At 33.0% G+C, this 5,878-nt stretch overlaps 1 long non-coding RNA gene across 1 annotated transcript in view; it reads right to left on the bottom strand.

The window, feature by feature from the left end:
• LOC105504305 overlaps positions 1–5,878 on the bottom strand; it is a 57,614-nt gene that overhangs the window by 48,960 nt on the left and 2,776 nt on the right. The window lies entirely within an intron of this gene.

Genomic DNA, 5,878 nt, shown 5'->3' with positions numbered 1-5,878 from the left:
TCGTTCACCTATTTATTTACTCATTATCTCTTTTTCAGTATATTTTTTCTATCTTCATAAATAAAATCTAATAATAGGTTATTTAATTCTAAATTAAAAAATCTTGAGGGTGGGCAGGTGCGGTGACTCATGCCTATAATCCCAACACTTTGGGAGGCCAAGGTGGGTGGATCATGAGGTTAAGAGATCAAGACCATCCTGGCCAATAAGGTGAAACCCCGTCTCTATTAAAAATACAAAAATTAGCTGGGTGTGGTGGTGCATGCCTGTAGTCCCAGCTACTCGGGAGGTTGAGGCAGGAGAATCACTTGAACCCAGGAGGCAGAGTTTGCAGTGAGCCGAGATCACAGCCACTGCACTCCAGCCTGGTGACAGAGCGAGACTCTGTCTCAAAACAATAAAAATAAAAAAATAAATCTTGAGGAAGCCAGGTGTAGTGACTCACATCTGTAATGCCAAGACTGTGGGAGGCTGAGGTGGAAGAATCACCTGAGCCTAGCAGTTCGAGGATGAAGTGAGCTATGATTGTGCCACTGCATTCCAGTCTGGGTGACAGAACAAGACTCTGTCTTCAAAAAAAAAAAAAGAAAAAATCTTAAAATTGAAATGGTATCTTACAAAGAGTGGAGAGACCTAATATAATTCTTTCTAAGGTTTTCATCTTCCTTTGTTATTGTTTTGAGGAACAAGAGAGAGATCAGAGAAAACTGAGTGTTGACTGAGTAAGACAGTCTATCTCAATTGGGGGCATAGTTGATCTTCTTAAAATAATAGTAGAGTCGTAGATATCTAATAAGGGCAAGAAAAGGGAAAACTATTAACAGAATGGAAAACCATAATTGAAACAAAAACAAACAAAAGAAAAGGTAACATAAATAGTAATTTGTTCAAATAAAACAACAAGAGAAAGAAAAAAAATAAAACACTTAAGCCAGTAATAAACATGAGATATACTGATCTCTACTCTAAATGAGAATGGAATGAATTTTGCCATTAAAGGTAGACTCTCACATTCAGTAAACATAACACCAATGTACATAATGTTTACACAGTCACACTTAAAACAATTGGTAAGGAGAATTAGAGAGTCAAGAAGTGAACAAAAGGATAAGAAAAAATGCAAAAAAAGAAAGTAGAAAACTCAAAGTTAATACCAAAAAAGGTGGCATTTAAGGCTAAAAGAAATGCAAGATACATGGATGGCCATGATATAATGGTAAAAGCTATTGAAAATTGCAAAGTTTCAACAGTAGTCAAATAGTAAGCATTAAATTCTGTACCAGCATGAACAAAGTCATAGCTGAAATTATAAAGAAATATTACAGAGCAGGTCTCGAACATGGGCAAACTCTCCATCCTGATGGAGTGGAAGCTCCAACTGACTTGATGAAATGTTTAAGGCAGCAAAGTAAGTTATTTTAACTAGTGTACTCAGTGTCTACATACAAACATGAAATGAAAATATGTTAAAACAAATCTTATTTACACATGTCTAGTTGAAGCATGCCCAAAGAGAATGTGTCATGAAAACCTAAGAAGAAAGACCATTCATTTATGTTAAGGGCCAAATAATAGATCTAGCAAATGTATACTTTTTTTTTGTCACTTCTCTCTCCTCTGGTTCAGTGCTTCTACGTTCCACCCAGATGCCCAGTAAATCATCTACCTACTCAAAGAGTCAGCCTGGACCTTTCTAAATGTTATTCTGAAAATAGTCTTGTCTTCATTCTATTTACCAGAAAGGGAAATGGAAGAGGGTTGACTGGCTCCATTTAGAGCACTAATTTATCTTAATTCTTACAAATAATCAGATAATATAACTGCAATTGCCTTTTTGCCTACACATAAAGCTAACCTATTCAGACTGAAGAGGCAACATTGATTCTCTTTTCCTGCTTAAGAGTTAGGCTAAAATAAAACTATCTTAATCCATTCAGTTGGTTGTTCAGTGTATAACATGTAATATGCTTATTGACTTTTGTTCTTAGGGAAGAAAACTCTGCAGATTAAAAATGGGGAAGAAAACCAAAATGATTTATCTGGAACATACAATTGACTAAGGGATACACATATATACAGAGAAAGATTAAAGAGCTTCTATTATAGCTAATCTATGAGACAGCGTGTTTATGTCAAATAAACTCATTTATCTTCCTGTTAACTTTTAAAATCATACTTAAAGTCTATCCCCAATTTCCATGTGCCTGAGAGGAATAATGGGAAGAAAATAGTACTTGCTATATTAACCATAAATTATAAATTTTACTTAAATTTATAAATTATAAATTTTACTTAAAAATTTTGAAGCGATATAAAAAACACAACATGAAAACAAAGCATGTCATTATGTATGTTTCTGAGATACTCATTTGTTATTTGTCAAAACTTTTAAGTGGAAGAGAAAAATATAACAGATTTTTCAAGGGGGAGGAAAAAAAAAGAATTTTTACATGGGTCAGAATATACACGAACTGAAAGTAAAAATTAACCCAGATTCCCATTATCTTCACTTACATTCTAATTCTTCATTGTTATATTTTCTAGAGAAAATAAAGGAAAAGTAGTTGGTAACAAAATGCTCAAGATGTATACTTTTTCCATTATTGCAAGACGCCAAGTGGTCAAGGGCAAGGATGTTGTTCTGAGTGGCAGGAGATGTGAATTGCATTCCCTTTTCCATTGCCAACTTGCCAAGTTGTCTTGGGTCAGCAAATTTATCTAACTAAGCCTCAGTTTCTTCAACTGTTAAATGATAGGGTTAGACTAGAGAAAAACTATAGTTAATTTCAGTCCTAAAATAATTATGGTTATGATGTCATAGCTAAGTAGAGGCATTGGGGCAGCCTTTAATTATTGGTGGCATTACTAGTGCTCAAGCCATATGGAACTTCTTTAACTTTGGCTATATCCATGATAGAACAATAGCTTGCCACTTAAAAGAAGAACTCTCCGAAATATTTCTCATGCTTGCTATTCAAGTTTATTTCCAAAGTTAACCGAAAGTCATTTTCCATAATGTTATTATTAACAAACTGTACATTTTCTTTAAGGAATAGTAATAAAGGTGACGTCAAATGAGAAAGAGATCCCCAAAGGGAAGATTCTTCCCAAATATTACTGTAAGAATTGGATCATAAAATGGTTAGAAGTGGAAATTATACATATATAGTTTGAGCTTTTGCAAATTGAAGTCCAATAGTGTTTTTAGTTTAATTTGGTGAAAAATGATAGTAGAAACTTAATGAGACATGTAGTCCTCCTCTTTGATTAAAAATATGCCAGATATTAAAACGACAAGCACAAATCCTTCCATTCATCTTTCACTTTCTTGTTTTCTAAGAAGAGAATGCAAACAACATGGATTTTTTCCCCCCGGTCCTTCTCTTATGCAGTACACATAAGAATCTGGTGCTATCTAACTATTCACTCAGCTTTAGCAATAATAATAATGAACGTTTGTTGAGTGCTTATAATGTAAATTCTAGCCTGAGTACCACACAAGTGTTATTTAATTTATCCTTATAACAATCTAGAAGGTAGATATCATTATAACCTTCCATTCATAGATGAGGAAACCGAAGGTCAGAGAGGGCCCAGTGTTGCACGGATAGAAAGCAATGTGGCAGGCCACCTGGCTTCAGAGCATGCATGCTTAGCCACAACAGAATACTTCCTCTCCATCCTGCAGCACACATGGAAATAAAGACGTAAAAAACATAAATGAAGTTCATTTGAATTATATAGATCCTTATTGGTAAATTCTGAATAAAATTCTGGTGGCAAGCTCCTTGAAGTTCCAATTCCAAGCACAGAGATGTTCATGGAAGGTTTTATATAACATGTGTAGAACCTGTCCATGGCTGGGTTTTCTTTTGTTCAGTTTTGGGTCTCAGCACCTAGAAGACTACCTGGCATAGGGTGAGTAAACTCTGTGTACTTATTCTATAAATTAATATTTTAATGTAGCATTGGAATGCAAGTTTTAATCTGAATAAATCTATATTTTAGAACTCAGTTTTGTATACTCGTTTAACTTGACACTTTTGAAGCATCTCACTGTAATTCAAGTGGTATGTACTGAATTAACTCTGTTTTTCAAACTTTGTGAGAAGAAACAAAATTATTAGATATTCTTAATTATAACAAATCCAGTTTGTTCATCATTTGATCTTCTTTTCAATAAAGCTTTTTATGTTTTATTTGAGGAGAAAAGAAGAATGCCAAAACCCATGTGGGTTCCCTCTTCGGTCTAACATGTATTTTTCTAAAATAACAAATGTAACTGAGAAGCTGGCCTGGGTGGTATAAAAGAGTCAGTTAATTGGTAGTCAGCCTTTCTTTTTATAGTTGACTATAAGTCTAAACGCTGATTTAGGAGAAAGATACGTTTTTACTAAAGAAAGCCCTATATGCTATATTAAAAGTGTGATGACTTTGCTTTTTCAAAGAATCCATAAGCCCCACCCATCTCCTCTGAAAAGTTCAGACTGCCATGTGGCTTTCTAGCATACAAAACTTTTGCTTTCCTGCTATATCTCTTTCCTAAATCAACATTCACACATTGACCCAAACAGATTGGTCTAGCTTGTACATTAGTGACAGCAACCTGTCATTTTCTGTCTTAGAATATTGTAACTTCATTCATTCTTATAAATTTTCTTCCCTAACCCCAGAATTTTTTCTAAAAGCCCATATTTTCAGATTTTTCTATTTAAAAGCCAACTTTAAAAATAAGGTTTAGAGACTATATTTCCAATTATGTTGCAAAACAGAATGCCCTTACAGCAGCATAAATTTAAAAAGGTGAGATAATTACATTTTCTGGAGGAAAAAAACTCCATATTTATAAAAATGTCAATTCTCACATATTAGTTATATTTTAAAACATTTAAAAAGTAATACTTGTCTTTCATTAAATAACATTTATCATCAGCCCACCAGTCACTTCCTCTCTAAAAATACGTTGATTTTCAGTACTCTATAGAGTAATAGAAGTAATGGAGCATTTGAATCATCTGCCTTCATAAAAACGTAGACAATGTAAGATGAAATCTATAATAGTAAAATTAAGGTGGCATGAATTACTTTTGAAACTTTATACTCTTCTGTATTGATTGTTTTACATTTGTAAGAAAATACAGACACATTTTATGGAGAAAACTTACTAAAAATTAAGTTGAGAAAATTACTTTTAAATCCAAGTATAACCTTTAATGTTTCTTTTATCATTCAAAAGTTTATTTTTTCTCATGTGTTATTTTATGTTTTAAATTATTCATAAATGACATAAAATATTAGCCTCAGAAATATAATGTATTTTATTGAAGATGAAACTCTTTCGCTTTCTCTTCATATGTGTATATATGTGTACATATGTATACACACACATACATGCGTTTAAATAGCTAACAATTTTTGACTTTTGTGTATCAATCAATTGAAGATGAAACTCTTTCGCTTTCTCTTCATATGTGTATATATGTGTACATATGTATACACACACATACATGCGTTTAAATAGCTAACAATTTTTGACTTTTGTGTATCAATCAACAAGTTAAATATTGAATACATAGTATCTCATTATTATTCAAAAATTCTCGTGAAATAGATATGACAATTTTATTTCTACTGATGAGGAAATAGGCTTAGAGAGTTTGAGTAACTGCCTAAAGTCACAGCAAATGAGAGGAAAAACCAAAATTTAAGAGTTAGGAGTTAAGCTACAGCAAGCCCTTTGTATCTTAATATTCCACTCATCCCTTCAAAACATCTACTAAATGCCAGGCACTAGGTCTAGCTGCTTACTTTTGGTTGGGTGTGGCTGACACCAAACCAAAATAAATATAAATACACCTACATACACAAAGGATGACAA

This window comes from Colobus angolensis, unplaced genomic scaffold (genome assembly GCF_000951035.1).
Source record: "Colobus angolensis palliatus isolate OR3802 unplaced genomic scaffold, Cang.pa_1.0 Scaffold91, whole genome shotgun sequence".
Classification (NCBI taxonomy): domain Eukaryota; kingdom Metazoa; phylum Chordata; class Mammalia; order Primates; family Cercopithecidae; genus Colobus; species Colobus angolensis.
The sequence above is the reverse complement of the archived record's forward strand: the minus strand, read 5'-3'. Positions and strand labels throughout refer to the sequence as shown.